General features: G+C 38.1%; 1 protein-coding gene across 1 annotated transcript in view; it reads right to left on the bottom strand.

Moving 5' to 3' along the window:
• Positions 1 to 20,036, bottom strand: part of GPC5 (glypican 5) — a 1,351,161-nt gene that overhangs the window by 767,677 nt on the left and 563,448 nt on the right. The window lies entirely within an intron of this gene.

Raw genomic sequence — 20,036 nt, 5'->3', positions numbered from 1 at the left:
GGCTAGAAGGCACAGAGGGAAGCTCAGGCCTCCCAGCTGGCAGTGCTACGGTGGGTGGGCAGGGCCTACCTCTGTGGGGCGATTGATCTGGGGCCCTGCAATTGATCGCCCCAGAGAGGAAGGTCCAGGTCACCAGCCAGCGACACTGTGGTGGGTATGCAGGGCTGGCCAGTGATCACCCCACAGAGGGAGGCCCAGGCCAGCCAAGCGATGGTACCCCATGCCTGTTGCCCGCAGAAGGAGGTGACTGGTGGCAGGGAAGGGAGGGGAGCGCCACACAGATAACAAGCAGTGGCAGCAGCGGGGGCAGGGCCAGCTGCTGGTGGCTGGGGGAAGGAAAGCCCCAATAGGCCCTGATCACCAGCCAGGCCTAGGGACCCTACCTAAGAGGTCCCGGATTATGAGAGGGCACAGGCCAGGCTGAGGGACACCCTCCTTCCCCCCCCCCCCGTGCATGAATTCCATGCACCAGGCCTCTAGTTTTAATTATAATTATAAGGAAAATAAGGCTGAACCTTGATTATTTGATTTTTATCTTGACTATTATAGTATGTTATAGCCATCACCTGAGGTCTTTACTATATACAACTGTGCTTCTGGGGTACAACTTGAATTATTATATTTTAATTGATGATTCTTAAGAAAATATCACCCATCATATTTTCTATAAAGAATAAAAGCAGAAGTATAAGAAGAGTTTCATTTTTGAAATTTGTTTTAAAGTTCCTTTGTGAGCTTACTAATAGAAAAATAGATAAAGATATAAAATCACTTGGCTTTAATCTCTAGCTGTTTCATGCATATAATTTTATATTTCTTTAATTTTGTATCTCTTATATCTGTAGTTGAGAATGATGTGTTAAACTTTCATGCTCAGCTCTGTGTCCAGCAGAATGCCATGACAGACTTCCTTCCAACATGCCATCACTTTTCTGATAAAAACTTGACTGAATGAGTCAGGACATCACTGACTTATAAGTTCAGACTTATCACATTCAGCAACTGGTCAAATTATGTAACCTTTCTTTATTTCAGTTTCCTTCCTCTCCCCTAAATACTTAGATTACTAAATTTTTTGTATATTTAAAATTCTGTGATTCAAAAATTAATCTTGAGCATTTACTATGTACTACTAGGCCACTGTTAAATATTAAAGGAGAAGGTTAAAATGATGCTCAGTACTTCATTTCTTAATGTTTACTGAATAAGTATTAACAACCAAAAACTAAAGCTAGTAGTTAAAATATGGATTAAAATTTTTAAAATACAACAATTGCAGAATAATATCCGTATATGTAACATACCTTCATTGATCTTGTGGTTAGAATTAATTACAATAATAGTAATGATGATGCTGGTAGTGTAAATCAGCACATTATGTGTAAGACAAAAGACTCTCTAATTGTGGTAGCAAACAGGAAAAAATATGTATATGTAAGGTGTAAATAAGAGGCAAATAGAATACGAAAAAATACAATAGAGAAAGAAATCTGTCATTGTTTTAAGATTCTAGATTTATTTGCACAATCACTAACCATTTCTCTGCTGATACATTTTCATGCTAACCTACTGAGAATTCAGTTCTGAGATGATTTAACTCATGCTGTTTTTGTGATAAATTCTAATATAAAAAATAAAATGATCAGTGATGATCTAAGCTAATTTTGCTGTAACTATGTGTTTGTTAGCATGGATTTATTTTCTTTCTCTTCATTCTGGGTTCATACAAAACCCAGGTGCCTAAATAGAAGAAATAAAAGGAAAAGGAAATAGTGCACAGAGCAATGGCATCTGTGGGTTCTTATTTAAAAATCAAATTCCCTTTGTCCTAGGGAGATAGGTGTAAAGCATGCAACTCCATTGTATTTAATGAGATAAGAATAGACCTCGTAAGTGCCTTTGAAAATTACTTTTCATTTTTTCATAAAAACACCAGTGATTTTAAAACATTAAATGGGCATTTAAGAAAATCCATTTAAAAATGCATAGACTTATTAAAATAACAGCAGTCAGCTTGTTCTTACTTGCTGCTCAGAGCTAAGATGAAAGTTATTTTATTCTTCCTTCCCAATGATTCAAACTTTTATCTCCGTTAACTCTGTGGTTTATTTAAAAATACTTGAGGAGCAGAACATCTTCATATTTGAAAGATTTTCTAATAAAATGCATCAACTGTATGACTAATCAGCAGAATAAATCAGAAGTACTTTCTTTATTAAAGTAAAATATAAAGTTATTTTTGGGGGGTGGGGGGTAGGGGGTGGGCGAGAAGAAGTAAAATAAAAAATGAATTGCCTGCATGAAAATCAGTATTCACTTTGAAGAAATGACTGAAAACATGAGATTATTTGTTTTCCTTTTGTTGAATAATCTCAGCTTTGTCCTCAAAACTTCCCAGAATTACAAGACACCGTACAGTATCCAACTGAAACTCCCAATATGCTACTTAGTTCTCAAAATACAAGAAGGCAAGTAAGGGTTTTGGATGATGGTAGGGCTGACTTGGAGAACACAAAAACAGAATGACTTGTTCATTTAAAAATACACACAACATTCCTTTTGAAATTTGTAGTAAATAGATTGATGAACTATTTTTTTTTAAGAACACTGTGGTATAAAGAATATTGGATTCTAAAAAGAGGACTTTAATGAGATTAGTTGTTTAGTGTTACAGTCATAATTAGGTAATTAGGAATTATTTTATTTTGAAAGATCAATCACATTTCTTTGAGAGACTTGTGAAATTCTAAACTGGATATACACAGATTCTTTAATGAGGCAAATAATGATTTGTCTTATCCCTCATCTCTGCAGTAGGACTACACTCTGAATCCCTGTATCAATATTTCTTCTAAGGTCCAAATATGACTTAACTCCATGTCTTCTTTAATTATCCCAGATGCCTCAGTTCTTAGACATTATTTCCTCCCCCCATCCCTACCCCAAACTCTATTTCTCTCAACAATATATCATCTCAATGGACATTAATTAGAAATTCTCCTCAGTTTTTATTTTTAAAATAATTTGGATTTTAAGTGACATGAAAAATGGTGTATATATATAATAGATACTCCACAAATGTTTGAAATGACAATGTTGGTGGTTCATAGTGATGGTAATTATGATGATGATGAGGATGATCCTGATCATGATGAGGGGCTAGTGATGATGATGAAAGCATGATAAGTCATCCTCTTCCTCTTCAAAGTTTCTGTCAAGCCTTTAAAATGCCTCATGAACATTTTTAGGGTAAAAGTTGCTCTAATATCATTAACGTTCATTAGTTTCTTTCTTTGGTAGAAGGAATCTGATAAAATTCTAAAAAGTCTGATACCTATTTTCTCTGTCTCTTTAATTGGGAAGGTTAATGTCCTAATTTCCTTGCTCTTGGGCTTCCCTTTCTTTGTTTATCTACCACTCTTGGGTTTTTGTTTTGGAAATTCCCTGCCTGTGAGCCCTATACACTTTATCTCCCATCATGCATTTTCCATACAATAAACTAAAGAGAACAGGCTATGTCTTGTGCAGTCAAGTTTTCGGTTATTCAACTGCTCTATTAGAAATATTAGCAGCTTCTAAGGAGGGAGAAAGAAAAAGAAGATTTTATTTGAAGTCCAAGCTATATTTTCTAATCCAGCTTTGCAACTATAATAAGACAGATGATTTCTGCTCATTCTAATTTCTGTTATATATTTCCAAATAGGTTCAGAATCATGAGGGAATGAGATGGGGTGGTTAATTAACCAATCAAATACTATGGGTGATGAGAGTGATCATGATAAAATAATTCTCACTAGCCCTTTCAAGTTGGGTAAGACCAGAGTTTTAATTTCTGAAATCTTCAAAGAAGATTTTCGTTTTAAAACTCTCTTAGGAAGATGCTAGGATTTAGCACAGCAAGATTTCGGTGAATTATGTAAAGTCTTTGTCCTGATCAAATCTAGTTAGTGTATTTAATCCTCTTACTACATTTCAAATTATATCAGAAGCCAAAATTATACACCTGGTTGATACTGGATCCCAAGGTTTAATACTCTTAACACCCTTCCTAACAACTTTCTAGCTTTCAGGGGCTGGAAAACAAAAGTATAATCCCTGAGTCCCCTTCCTCCAGGGATTCAAATATAATTTAGGTTTTACCAATCAGATATCCTTGTTCAAGATCTCCATTCAAAACTGAATAATTTGACAAAGTAAAAAGAAAAAAATAGGAACAACAACAAAAACACACACAACACACCACTCTTTTTCTGGGCAGAAGCAGCTCTCCAGCATATAGATTAAGCAGTTTCCCAACTGGTTTTTGAGACATTAGCTGTGATGGCAGCATCTGATTCTGTAGCTTATCAGTCATCTAGAGGCAGCTGTAACTGTGACAGACCATTTTCTACTCCATGTGGGGCTGTTCCCAGAAGCTCAACTTAGGGTCTTGTGTTTTGTAACCCTACTAATGAATCTGAGATAGTTTTATCCCTTAAGCCAGATAAAGTATAGTTTCCTGTACACAGTTAAGAACTTTGGCTAATTCATCAGTAAAACAATTCAGGATGGAAATAAGAATTTAAGGTAAAAATAGATTCTACAAGATCAATTAAACATGCACAAGAAATATTGTATAAGGTATAACTAAGAAAAATATGCCCAGAGTTATGTGGAAATTTAAATCAAGAGGAATGAAACTAAACACAGCTACCAAACTCTTCATGGTTCAAGCCAAAGAGACCACATTATATTTTGCACTGACAGTTACCATTCTAGTTGAAGAAGTCAACTTTTAATCACATATCCTAAAGAAAAGGGGAACATTAATTTATCTAATTTAAAGGCATACCTACCTTATAGGACTCCATAGTCACATGCTAGAAAATAAATACATTTTTGCTATCAGCTACTCACACCCAGGATCATTCCTATGTATTTCTCAAAAATTTTAGTTCCTGGTTCACTCCTATTCTGTCCATTAGAATGCCTGACTTAAGTTGCAGCAATTTCTACATATGTATACATGTTTTTTCTAATACCCTATATTTTTCAGTTCCTTAAATGCTTCCCATTCCAAGGGTATGTATCCACCTCAGTCATTCCCTCTAAAGTGAAATCTCAGACCTTGTCATTACCAATAACTGCAACATGTGCACACAACTGTGATCATGTGATGTAACAAAATGTAATGAGTACCTTTACTGAGGAACATCTCAAGTCTATTTGGCACATGAAGACCTCCAATTCACTGACCCAACACCTGTTTCTACCCTTCAGTACCCTGATGCTCTTCCTTCTTTCCTTACCCAGTTTTAATTCCATAGTTTATCATAAATGCTCTTGTACCTTCCTTTCCCCCCTCACTTTGTTCTGCTTGCTTGGCTGAGCCATGCTTTTTCCCCATTGTATAACGAGACCCACGTAACTGAATGTGGCTGTAAAATTACAACACAACTGTACTGAAAGATCCCACTTTAAAACCACAATTATTTCAGCCATTATTTCTTCAATTATTTTTTCTCTCTACCCTCTTCTTCTAGTACCCCCATTATGTGTATGCTGTCATGCTCAATGGTCTCCTAGAGACTGTTCATTTTTCTTTACCTGTTTCCCCCCTTTGTTCAGTCCCTATTAGGGGGTGTGCAGGAGGCAGCTGATCAATAATTCTCAACACTGATGTTTCTATCTCTCTCCCTCCCTCTCCCTTCCTCTCTGAAATTAATAAACAAAATGCAGTATATTAAAAGACAAATAATACTGTTATTCTCCTAAAATTGGCTCAAAATCCCAGTGGCTACCATTTCACTCAGAGTAAAATCCAAAGTCCTTCAACGACCTACAATGCTTCTTCAACACCAATCTCACCTTTGATTTTCAATGTCTCTCATCCTACTCTCCTTATTTATTGTGATCCAGCCACACTGTTTCCTTATACTTCCATAAGCATTATAAACACATCACAGCTTTTCCAATTTGGCTCTAGAAGTTTCTTCTGCTTAGAGTTCTCTTCCCTATGTATTAGCATGGCTAACTTTTTCAATTCTTTAAATATTGCTCTAATCTCAGCTTCTTAATTAAGGCTACACATTTTTTAATTTGCAACCTGCCACATTTTCCACCCCAACACTCACAATATCCCCTTTCTTTGCTACACATCCTTTAAATTCACAATACTTGTCACCTACAATATAGTTTATATATCCTATATAATCAAAGCCTTATATGCAAGAAACCAAGATGGCAGCATAGGCAAACACCTGAACTTGCTGCCTCGCACAACAACTTCAAAACTACAACTAAAAGACAAAACAGACATCATCCAGAACCACAAAAAGACTGGCTGAGTGGAAATTCTACAACTAGAAGGAAAGAGAAAAGCACACTGAGATTCAGAGGAGGTGCGGAAGGCAGAGGTACAGAGGCGCGCGTGCGGAGAGGGCTGGCAACTGAGTACGTGGCTGGCTTTTTCAAGCCCGAGGGAGACACAAGCTCCCGACAGCTCTGAACTCCAGTTCCGGGCGAGACTCTGGGGACCCAGGCTCATATGGGGGGAAACTGGACTGTCTGGAAGCAGGCAAAACTCTAAGGTAGCTTTCTCTCAGAGGTGCTTGTAGCGATTACCGTGGGACACTGAGACCCGAGGGCCTCTTATGGCAGGGCAGAGACTCCACCCCATCCAAGCTGTGTGCAGAGGCTTTTGCATATGAATGGCCTGGTCCTTTGAAATCTAAACTTACCTATCAAACTGCGGCTGAGTCAGAGAGACCCAGAACATCCAAAAGAAGGCCCAAGGCCCCACATCATCTTGCATTGCTTCACAGCTGGGCCTCATCTGGGCACCTCCAAAACCCAAACAAAGAAGAGGAATCTGCAGATCTCTCCATAGCTCCTGCTGGGTGGCCTCAGGCAGAGGCTAAATTAACACCTCCTTGGAGATCCAAGAGCCAGTGTACCCAGGGGTCAGAGTAGGACCATCCAGATTACAACTCTTCAGATCCATAAGGGACACATTCAGAGGGCAGACTCAATGGGCACCAAAGTTCCACTGAAGCAAGTCTTGCCTCAAAAGGGTGTCTCCAGCACAGAAGTTCTCCCAGCATAGACACAGCTGATCCTCACAGCCAATTGGCCTGGAGGTCAATTCCTCCTAGTGATACCAACAACAATCAAGGCTTAAATACAGCAAGACTGTGCACACAGCCCATAAAGGGGTGTACCAAGAGTGTCCACCTCAGGTAACTGGGGAGGCTGCGCAACTGGGCCCTATAGGACACCTAGCACACAAAGCCATGCTATAAACTCAAGGAAGCAGCCAAAATGTAGAGACAAAGAAACAGGTCAAAAATGAAAGAAATGGAGGAAAGCAAATGACTGGATATAGAGTTCAAAACCATGGTTATAAGATTTTTCAAGAATTTTCCAGAAGAGGCCGATAAATTTAGTGAGACCCTTGAGGATATGAAAAAGGTCCAACTAGAAATTAAGCATACATTGACTGAAATAAAAAATAATATTCAGAGATCCAACAGCATACTAGAGGATCGCAAGAATCAAGTCAAAGATTTGAAATACAAAGAAGCAAAAAACACCCAACTGGAAAAACAAAAAGCAAAAAGAATCCAAAAATATGAAGATAGTGTAAAGAGACTCTGGAACAACTTCAAGTGTACCAATATCCGAATTATTGGGGTGCCAGAAGAAGAGAGAGAGCAAGATACTGAAAACCTATTTGAAGAAATAATGACAGAAAACTTCCTCCACCTGGTGAAAGAAATAGACTTACAAGTCCAGGAAGTGCAGAGAACCCCAAACAAAAGGAATACAAAGAGGACCACACCAAGACACATCATAATTAAAATGCCAAGAGCAAAAGACAGAGAGAATATTAAAAGCAGTAAGAGAAAAACAGTTACCTGTTTTTCTTTTTTAAGGCTACACATTTTTTAATTTGCAACCTGCCACAATTTCCACCCCAACACTCACAATATCCCCTTTCTTTGCTACACATCCTTTAAATTCACAATCCTTGTCACCTACAATATAGTTTATATATCCTATATAATCAAAACCTTATATGCGAGAAACCAAGATGGTGGCATAGGTAAACACCTGAGAGACATTGGAAATCAAAGGTGAGTTTGGTGGTGAATTGGGAGCACCCATATGACTGTCAGCTGATTTCTCAACAGAAACTATGCAGGCCAGATGGGAGTGGCAAGAAATATTCAAAGTGATGAATAGCAAGAATCTAAAACCAAGATTACTCTACCCAGCAAAGCTATCATTCAGAATTGAAGGTCAGATAAAGAGCTTCACAGATAAGAAAAAGCTAAAGAAGTTCATCACTGCCAAACCAGTATTATATAAAATGCTGAAAGGTATTCTGTAAGAAGAGGAAGAAGAAGAATAAGGTAAAGATAAAAATTATGAACAACAAATACATATCTATCAACAAGTGAATCTAAAAATCAAGTGAATAAAAAACCTGATAAACAGAATAATCTGGTGAATATAATAGAATCGGGGGCATAGGAAGTGAGTGGACTGACAATCCTTAGGGGGGAAAGGGGTGTGGGGGGTGCGGGAAGAGACTGGACAAAAATCATACACTTATGGATGAGGACATGGGGAGCGTAAGGGCATGGGATGGGGTGGGATCTGGGTGGAGGGAAGCTATGGGGTGAAAAAAAAAAAGGAACAACTGTAATAATCTGAACAATAAAGATTTTTTTTTAAAGAAAAGCCTTATATGCTAAGTGTCCAGTCGACTAGTTGGCTGTTCAACCAATCAAAGCATAATATGCTAATAATAATATGCTAAGGCCGCTCAACTGCTCTCTATAATGTGCACTTACCACCAGGGGGCAGACACTCCAACGGGTAGGTTAGCTTGCTACTGGGGTTTGGCCAATTGAGACTGAGCAAGATGAGCCGGACATGCACTGGAGCCCTCCTGCAGTCCCTCCCCAGCTGGCCAACCTCCCATGTCCCTCCCCGGCCCTGATAATGCACTGGTGGGGTTCCTTGGCCTGGCCTGCACTCTCTCACAATCTGGGACTCCTCAGGGGATGTCAGAGAGTTGGTTTCAGCCCAATCTCGCAGGCCAGGCCGAGAGACCCCACTGGTGCACAAATTCAAGCACTGGGCCTATAGTATATATATATGTTCACTGTATCACCAAAGTAGAATGTAATCTCCAGGACAGCAGGTATCTTTGTTTTATTCACGGTTGTACCCGCAAACACCTAAAAAGTTCCTGATATAATGTAGATACTCAATAAGTATTTGTTGGATAAATAAAAACAGAATGAATAAATCTCCAAGTATAGTGCTGGGAAAATATATATAAATGAGGATAACCTAAGTTCAACCTCCAGAACTTAGGAAAACATTAATAACATCCCACAAGAGACAGATAAACTAGTCAGTATCTTTATTATAATCTAGCCTTTAGTTTGATTGTCTGCCTTTATTTCAACAAGCAGATATGATATTATAAGTAGTTAATTTGAGATAAAATGAAATTTTCAGATAGAAAAAATATTTAGATAGCATTTAATTAACTTCATGGATAAAGCAAAGGAAACTTAGACAAAGCTCACTCAGTTACACTTAGCAAAAAATATATAATTGTAGATTTTGACTTTAGAGATATGCTGTCTCTTCATTTCTACATAAGCAGAAGGCAAATATTCAAGAATTACAGAATTCCATATTGAAACAATCAGCAAATACTTTTGCAAATATTTAATTATTAGGAGATGATTAAAGTACTTATTTTTATTTGTTTTATATCTTAATTTATACAGCTCTGATTTATGCAACTTTAGCAAATGTATATTAAAAAAAAGAAATGTGTCACATTATGCAGCTATTGACAGTATTTTAAACATGTATATATTCAAAATACAAATAGCCTTAAGTAGGAAATATTAAAGAGCTAAGTCCTCTCAACCTCACAAATACATCATCATGTGTAATGTAATTCTCCTTGTACTTTGAGAAAAAATTTTTATTAAAGATTAATAATAAAATTGCACTTGGAAAATTCAAGCAAAATATATACAACTTAAAGTTCCTTGGTTAATTATGCACATTTTTATATTAGTTTTTATCTTAGAGTTAGTCTAGCTTTTAGAGAAATTATGAAATAACTGTAGAGTTTATTCAGAAAGCCTTTGCAAAGGACTATTGTGAATTGATGAAGTCCTAAATGCTGTGGATAGACATATGAGTAATACATGCTTCTTGCCCTCTCAAATCTCATCATTATATACATATATATTAGAGGTCCGGTGCACGAATTCGTACATGGGTGGGGTCCCTAGGCCTGGCTGGCAATCAGGGCCGATCCGGGCCAGCTGGCTGGGGGTATGACCACGGGAGGTTGGCTGTGGGAGGGCACTGACCACTAGGGGGCAGCTCCTACATTGAATGTTTGCCCCCTGGTGGTCAGTGCGATCAACCAGTCGTAATGGTAGCTTAGACTTTTATATATATAGATAGATACAAATAGAAAAATTACAATAAAATTATAATATTTTCTCAGTTTGGATTCCTCCAACCATGCACACACATAAAACAGAATCTGGAGAAATGATTTGGGTGCTGGTGCATTTAATTTTGTGTTACCCAGGAAGCAAACTCTGGGATGGAGATTAGCATGCAGTAGGTTTCTTAGTACAAGCTCAGGGATCATCAATGTGAGGGGACAGGTGAGGAAGCAGAGGGAGAAGTCAAGCTGCAAAGCAGTTGCAACAGAGGTCTCAGCAAACCAATAGGGAGTTCTTCAGCTCAGATGATCATTCAGAATTGTCCTGAGTTGAGGCAAGGGAGCTGGACCCTATACCACCAAGTAAATGAGTCATTATATTGGGGCTCCCTTGGGAAGGGACCTTAGCAAGGCAACTATCTTTAGCCAAGGCAATACTATAGGAGATGCCTGTCCCAGTTAGCTGTGGCCAAGGTAATAACTTAATGTCCTACTATGACTGGTTGTAAAAAAGGAATCCCTGAGAAAGGGAGATGGGTATGTCAGGCTTAATGAGGCATTTCAGATAATGTCCATGTACCTGGCCTGCAAATTACATGGTTGTATTCATCTGCTCAGGCAGCCATAACACAACACTGCAAACTGGCTTAAACAACAGAAAGTGAATTTCCAACGCTCCAGGCTCTGCCGAATGGGATACCACTCCCAAGGCTCCAGCAGTTGAAGCTGTGAAACCAGTGGCCTGATGATCCCTGACTTAACCATGAGGTCATTCTTCCCTTTTCAACAGGAATACCACCCATTCATACCCTCCACTTTAGATAATACTGGCTTCCAGAATACAAGCCAAACTTTGTCTTAAGCATAATATATAGGTTGCTCCATGATCTGGGTCTTCAACTAGGTTTCTAGTTATACTGAATTTATGGACTTACCTACTGATGTGGCTGTTATTTTTACTAAATGGTGAGTTCACTCATAGAAAAAAAACCTATATTTAATTTATCATTTTATCTTCAGAGACTAAGACATGGTAGATAAGTGTTTAAAGGCATGTTTGCTAGATGAATGTCTAATGTTTTATCTGTATCTGTCTTCCTTTTAAAATTTTTTTGTTTAGTAATCCAACAGTGCATTATATTATTAATTGGGAAAAGATTTATAATTATATAGCTTTTTGACTGTGTAAACCCTGTAATTTCATTAAAATAATAACTGAAAAAACTGAATTTAGATTGTAGAAATATATTCATCTGATTCTATTTAAGAACAGAAAGACAGTGTTATGAGGCTAATAAAAATTCCAGTAGTAAATAGCCAGTGAAAGATAATGGAATATAGGTCTTAAACTGCTCTGGGTAAATTATTCTAGTCCATTAAGACTTTGATTATTTTGGATATAGAGGAAGCAGATGTAGTGGTTAACCTTATGGATTTGGGAGTCAGACTACATATATTTAGGTTTTCTTTTATTCCTCTCTGTGTCCTGGGTCAAATTATTTAACATATCTATGCCTTGGTTTCTTCATATAAAAAATGGTAATAAGCATAGGACTTATCTCATAGCATTTTCAGGAGAATTAAATGAGATTGTACAGGTAGATAGTACAATAGCCCAATTTAAGATATAATACATATAAATTATTTAAAATAGTGCCAGAAAATGTTGTCTTCATTAAGTGTCAGCTGTTATTATTCTTACAATAAACAAGAGAAATAAATGAGATGGATTTTAAATCAATTTTTCTCTTGAAAAACAAAATTTCAGATTGCCCATACCTAAAATGCCTGATGTTTAATATCCTGTATATTAGCAAATGAGATTTTTAAAATCCATTATTGAAGGAGGGATTTATATTTCCCATCTAATTTTTGTGTAAGGTTATGGCTCACACTGTGGACTTTTAAATAATCAGTTTTCATGTTGCTAAGATGAATATATATATTTTATTGAATATATATATTTTAAGAACCCTCTCTGTGTTAGTCAGGAACTGTCATAGGCCCTAGCATTCAGCAAAGGATCTAAAGTCTCATACTTTTTGGGGCTTATGTTACAGTGGGGAAGAAGTAAAGTGAACAAATAAATATACTATACTATAATGTCAGGGAATAATACATGATATGAAGAAAATAAATCAAAGTTAATGAAAGGAAATAATGAGGGTGGGCCAAGCAAGGATTCATTTTAAATAACATAGTCAAGTAAGACAATCTAGAAAGGCAACTCAAAATAAGTTATTTGAATAAAATGAGAGAGCAGATCTCATGACTATCCCAGAGAGGTAGATAAACAGAAAGAGGGAGCAGCAAGTGCAAGGTCCTCAGGCAGAAATACAGTTAGTGATTTGGAGGAACAGAAAGAAAGCCAATGAGACTACAAGTTGGTAAGCAAGATGTATGTGCACGCATATTTGGTTACTGGGTGTGAAGATGAGGTCAGAGAGTTAAGCAACAGCCAGAACTTTAGCCCTTATAGGAAAGAGTGTTTGGTTACATGCTGAGCATAATGGGAAGCCATTGGAACATTTTGAGCAGAGAAATAGCATGAACTGCGTTACATTTCATGTAATACCATTCTGACTGAGCCTTGAAAAATTGACTTAAAAAAAGTAAAAATGAAGCAGGAAGGTAATTTAGGAGGCTACTGCAGTGTTCTAAGAGAGAGATGGTAGAGAATTGGACTAGAGCATTATAGGAAAATATCTCAGTCCACTGGGGCTGCCATAACAAAATACCATAGACTGGGTTTGTTTAAAAAAAAAACACACAAAAAACAGAAATTTTTCTCTTCTTCTCTCAACCTCAGAGGGAAGGCGGTGGAGGGTGGTGGTGGTAAGAGATCAACCAAAGGATTTGTATGCATGCATATAAGCACAACCAATGGACACAGATACTACAGGGCTGACGACATGTGCTAGGGGTTGGAGTGGCCAGGGAGAAGTCAATGGGGGGAAAAAGGAGACATATGTAATACTTTAAACAATAAAAAGAAAGAATTAAAAAAAAAATAAAAAACAGAAATGTATTTCCTCACAGTTCTGTTGACTAGAAGTTTGAGATCAGAGTACCATAATGGTCAAGTTCTAATGAGAGCTCTCTTCCTGGATTGCAGGAGGCTGAATGCCTTCTTTCTGTGTCCTCATGTGGCAGAGGGTGAAAGAGATCTCTCTCCTTCTTACAAGGCTACTAATCCCATCATGAGCAGCCCCTCAATCCCCTTAATAACCTAATCTGATGCTAATGACCTCCTAAAGGCCTCATCTCTACATATCATCACATTAGGGTTTAGATCTTCAACGTGTGTATTAGCAGAGAGAGCAAACATTCAGAGCATAACAGGAAAGTTGTAGAGGACTGTTAAAATGTTAGATATATATCAAAGTTACTTTTTTAAAATATTTTTTATTGATTTCAGAGAGGAAGGAAGAGGGAGAGAGAGATAGAAACATCAATGATGAGAGAGAGAATCATTGATTGGCTGCCTCCTGCATGCCTCCTACTGGGGATCGAGCCCGCAACCCCTGGCATGTGTCCTTGACCAGAAACGAACCTGGGATCCTTTAGTCTGCAGGCCAATGCTCTATCTACTGAACCAAACCATCTAGGGCCCAAAGTTACTTTTTGATGAACTAGTAAAAAGAAAGGAATCTAACAAATATTTGTCTAAGAAATCTTTGTTCTGAGCAGCTTTGTAAATTATCATTCTGTAAAGATATGTTCAAGTATAGAAGCAGAAATAGGGAAAAATCAGAAATTGTGATTGAGACACATTACATTTGAGCTTCTACTTTGACGTCCAAGTTGAGAGAGGAATAACCAGAAGCTCAGTTAAAAGGCTGGCAAATATTGTGAGGGAACAAGATGAAGTTGAAATAAAAATCTATGTTACGGTAAAATTAAAGCTTATCTTAATTTTCTCATGCCCTGATGCAAACAGCATAAAATCAACTTCTGTTTTTATAATAAATGGACATAGAAGAGGCACCAAGAAAGCACTTTAAGAATTGTTAATTTTTTTATATTTGCTGTAAATTGAACAGAATTATTCTGTTTATTTTGGCCAATAACTAGATATCAAAGTACCTTTTATAAATTCAGAATTGTTCTTTTGTAACATGTGGGAAGCCACCGCTTTCCCAATACTGTCATAAGAGTGCACCAAGGAACAAGGAAAGCCGATGGACCTTGGGTGTTAGCAGGGCTGTGTTGAGATAGTGGTGGCTCAAGGCAATTCCCTAACCTGATAATCCTTTTACTATTTACCAAACTTTACCTTTGATTGATATTCCTGTATGCATTGCTAAAGGGAAAATGTGTACTCAAGTAAATAAAAGCAGACGGGATCTAGTTTCCGTGTGCTCTTCACAAAAGAGACACCCTTGGCCACCAATGCCTTCTAAATTTATATTTCTTGTATAGCATTTTCATTTGTGCATTGGCCCCTCCTTTAGATCCTGAACCCTAGCCATGCAGGTTGTGGCAGTAACACTCTCCTACAAAATAACTCAGTTTCATTTATTTTGCACTAAATTATACAAGGAATATGAAACAAATAAATAGCAATATGTCAAATCCATAGCAAAATAATGTTTGATGTATAAGTAGTCAGAGATGAGAAGGCCCTGTTTGATCAAAAACTTCCTGTTAATCAAGACTAATAGAGGATAGAGTCATAAATAATCTGTGACACAGCAAAAGCAGCCACATGTAACAGGAAAATAGATTTTACATATGGTTGATGTGATAGAACCATCAAGCTAACAAGAGCTCTTGGGGCCAATTTGAATATTCATTAATCAGCCTGCCTTTTGATTTAACTTAGAATACAACTGTCAATGAACAAATGGGCTTTTGTAGAAAAGGTGATAAACAAAATCCAATGAATTTGCAAATTGGAAAGCCTTGAAAGAGAATAAATGCTGAAAGATTAAGAACTAAATAGAAGACTTCAGCTCAGCTCGCTGCAGGGAAGACAAAAGCTTCTTACTAAATCAAGTAGTGTTGGAGAATACTTTAAAAATATATTTCTTCAGAAAGAAACATCTGCCACAATAAAAAATACTTTAAGATATTTTTTGAAGAAGACTTAAACTTTTTAATACTCTTATTTTTTTTACAGCATATTGAAAAATAAATGGATTATTTTTTGGTTCAAAAATCACTAATCTCATTTTCTTCATGAAATGATTTATGTACAAATAGATGGTTTTCTCCAAAGGCAGAGCAATAAAAGCCATAATTAATACAAAGGGCAGAATTGGCACAAACAGAAGTTTGGGGGTAGTGATCTCAACTACAATGCTTATTGTACCAAGGCAGTTAACAAAGGATCAATACCCTGTGTGTAGAAAGAAAACAAAACAGAACAAACAAACAAACAAAAAAACAAAATTATATCTATAACAACTGACACACACTGAATGGAAAGGGCCACTCTCAGGGACGGGAGTGACAGCAGGGTTGGAACTGAGGAGAGCAGAAGGTCCTATGCCTCATCTGAAGAGGGAGCAGATTCTTATAATTTGAGAATAGGGTTGCAGTTTGGGCTCATTTCTAAACACTTTTAACACAAAACCCATCTGGATTATTTATGTGAAAGTTCCCAATTCTTTGAATGTTTGTCACAAATGCAGAAGTAAAACACTTTTTAACTGTTTTGTGGGTAAACTATGACTCTTGACTGAATTCAGTTAAGTGGGCCTCTTTTTATTAATCTCCAGATGTAGGGGGTAAACTATTTAATAAGATTATATAGGCTTCCAGTGTACACTTCTATAATATACAATGCAATATATATCATTTATATATTGCATTGTGTAAAAGTTACCATAACAGGATATAAAGATTATTATATGTGTCTATAGCGATAATACACAAGGCTTTTCCTTGTATTGTATGATTTGCTATGTAAAAACTAACCATAGCAAATAATAATGACCAAACAATTCATAGATTCATATGAATATTTTCTTTAAAAATAATTTCATCATAAACAAAGTGTGCAAACAGGAGAATGCACAAAACAAAGTATATAATCTATAATAATAAAAGCATAATATGTTAATTAGACCGGACAGCTGAACAACCTTCCAGTCGAAGCCGTGGCTGCAAGGGCTGAGGCAAGCTGCCATGGCTATGAGGGCCGAGCCCCTTGCACAAATTTAGTGCATTGGGCCTCTAGTACAATATAATAAGTATAAAGTGAACATGTAGGTATCCATCTCTCAGACCAAATAAAGGAACATTTGTCTATGACCCAAAAACCCCCAATTTCCATTCTGTATGAATACCCGTTTTCACACTAGTAGAAACAACTTTCTTAATTTTATCATGTTTTTCATAACAATTTCCTTGATTTCTTTTTTGTTTTTCTGTACATGCATCCTTACATAATATAGTTTATTTTTATATATAAAAAGCCAGCGACCATAATGACGGATTGCTATGACACCCACTGTGGCCAGTGAACCGGCTGATCAGGGGGTGGGGCCGGCTGGCCAACCTCACAGCCCCTCCCCCATGCTGGTCTGCCCCTGATCAAACTCTCCCACCCTGATCAAGAGCTGACTGCTGGCCAAGCACCTCCTCCCTTTCCCCTGGCCAGCCCTGCTCCCGAATAGCCCGCCCCACCACGATAGGCCCACGCTTGATCGCCCTCCCACCCCAATAGGGGGTGGGGTTGGCCCACCAACCTCCTGAAGCCCTTCCCCTCCTCGGTCTCAACCCAAATCGGCCCCCCTATCCCATCAGGGGCAGGGCTGCCGGCCAACCACCCATGGCCCCTCCCCCAGGCCGCTGGCTCCCAATCAGCACCCCCATCCCATTCAGGGGTAGGGTCGGCAGGCCCACTGGCCACAGCCCCTCCCCATGCCCCATCCCCAATCGGCCCCCCAACCCCAACTGGGGGCGAGGCCCACCGGCCAATCGCCCGAGGCCCCTTCCCCCAGCCGGCCTGGCCCTGATCAGGCCCTGATTGGGGTGGGCCAGCCAGCCAACCTCCTGCCATCTCCTCCTCCTGACAGGCCCAGCCCTGATCCACCCCAATTGGGGCTGGGCTGGCCAGACCCCACCCGTGCACGAATTCGTGCACTGGGCCTCTAGTTTTTATATAAAAATCATAAAATGTATATAAATGAGATTGCAGTGTTGTGTTGTTACTTTAGCATTGTAAATGCTAGAATTATTCATGTTTAATTTTTAAAGCTATAATTCCTTTATCTTCTTTGCTATGTAATATAGCATTTTATGAACATACCATAATTTACTTGTTCATTTATCTATGCAATATTGTGATTTATAAGATATCCACAATTCCTGGCTCATATCTCCCTAAAACCTTGAAATTTCATTAGTGTTGAAAGTGATCAAGGTGTCTTTCCTTATGTTAATAAAGGTGACTTTTGAACCCCACTCAAGTGTATGGGTTTGTTGCCAGGAGAACCAACCATGTGATTAGAAATTTGGGACTTTCCAGGGATGGAAGAGGGGCTGAAGGTTGAGTTCTATTGACAATGGCCAATGATGTAGTCAGTCATGACTATGGAATGAAGCCTCCATAAACACCCAGTAGGACACCCGCTTGGCCCTTTTTTAGAGTTTCCACAGTGGGGAACCAGAATGGAGCTACATGCCATCTTGCCAAACCCCAAGCTCCATGAGGACAGAAGCTCCTTCACTGGGGCTTTGACATATGTATCTCTTCATCTTGCTATTGATTCATATCCTTCATATTCTTTGTAATAAATGAGTAATATAGTGAATAAATGAGCTTTCCTAAGTTCTATGAGCCATTCTAGCAAATTAACAGAATCCAAAGAAGGGGTCCTTGGAGACTCTAACCCACAGCCAGTTGGTCACAAGCACAGGTAAGAATGTGGCCTTGCAGCTAGCTTCTGAAAAGTGTGTGTGTGTGTGTGTGTGTGTGTGTGTGTGTGTGTGTGTGTGTGGTGGGGGTAGGGGAGAGGCAGTCTTGTAGGACTGAATCTTTAACTTGTGGAATCTCTAGGTAGATAATGTCAGAAATGAGTTGAATTCTCGGACACCCCTGCAGGTGTCTGGGAATTGTTTGCTGATGTGAGAAGAAATGCACCCCGGAGTTGGAACTCCCTTCATCTTGATAATAGACATCTGGATGTAGAATTTTTCCTTTTTACAAGACAATCTGCTTATTTTTAAAATGAAGAAATTCTGGCCAGAGGTTGCAACAATTACTGGCAGGCTGAGGTGGAATTCCATTGTCTTGTAACTTAGTGTTATTTCTACCAGTCTGGTTTGTCTCACTGACAATTTCATTGAATTATTCAAAGTGAGGTAGGAAATCTATTCCAGCTTAAATATCAGGCAGCTATTTTTTATATGACTTCTTTAAATTTACTATTCAGATTTTTGTTTTATTTATATTGCCACTGAAAAATCCAGGGAAGAGAAGCTAAATTACCGAATATTTAGAAGATATAAATATTGTATGAAAATGAGATTAAATATATCATGTACATTTTCAATCTCCAACTCACAAAGTAATAATCAGCAGCTATTTGTCTTCCGCAGATGTTCTGTGAAAAGAAGCACAGTGCATCCATTTGCTTGGGCAGAGAAACATATGGTAAATTTCCTTGGAAATGCAGAGTCTAATGAGAGGATTTTGCCAAAATGACCAGATCAGGTATCCTGTATGTGTTGAGCCTCATGGCATTGACATTGAGATTCAAGCTTTGTGTAAAAATTTGTATCATATGCCTCTAAGATTTCTTATAGTTCTAATGTTTATTTATTTATTGAAAAAGTATTTTTTGAGCCTACTATGTGTTAGATGTTCTGGAAAGCATTGTGATAATGATGTTGAACAAAACCAATTAAGCAATTTGCTCTTAAGAAACTTACAGGTTTGGGGTTTAGAGATACATTTAACAAACAATCCCAATAAGAAGTATATAATTACTGATAAGTGCTCTGAAGGAAACTAATATAATTCAGTGAGAGGTACTAAAAAGAGAAAATAGCTAGACTGGGCAGAAGGAAAAAAGGACTGTTTCCCCAAAGTGGTAATATTAGAGTTAGATTAAAGCATGAGCTAACACAGGCAAGAGGTAAGGACCAGTCCACAGAGAAAGAAGAGCATGCACAAAGGGGTGTGGCAGAGGAATCTGGACTGATCAAGGATGGAGGGTGTGCAAAGTGACAAAAGGGCAGAAAATGTGAACAAAATCATGGATCACTAAGTTTGAGAGAACCAGCCAATGTGGACCTTTTTGGCCAGGTAAACCACTTTAGTTTCTCCCCATTGCTCTCTGGGAAGAGGAAAGGGAATTTATTGGGTTGATAAAGTGGGTGAATACATGTACAGATTTGTGCTTTGGTTGCAGTAGAACACATGTATAGGAGAAGCCTTAGATACATAGTAAAGAAATAAGAGATAAAATCAACATCATATAATGGTGAATTGGCTATGTGAGATCAGGGAAAGGGAGGAGTTAAGGTTTTGGAATGTGAAAGTGAACAGGAGGAGGTGCTACTCACTGGGTTGGAGAACTAGAAAAGACACTTTACCCAGTGCCAGGGA

Source organism: Eptesicus fuscus, chromosome 8 (assembly GCF_027574615.1).
Source record: "Eptesicus fuscus isolate TK198812 chromosome 8, DD_ASM_mEF_20220401, whole genome shotgun sequence".
In the NCBI taxonomy this organism is placed as follows: Eukaryota; Metazoa; Chordata; class Mammalia; order Chiroptera; family Vespertilionidae; genus Eptesicus; species Eptesicus fuscus.
The sequence above is the reverse complement of the archived record's forward strand: the minus strand, read 5'-3'. Positions and strand labels throughout refer to the sequence as shown.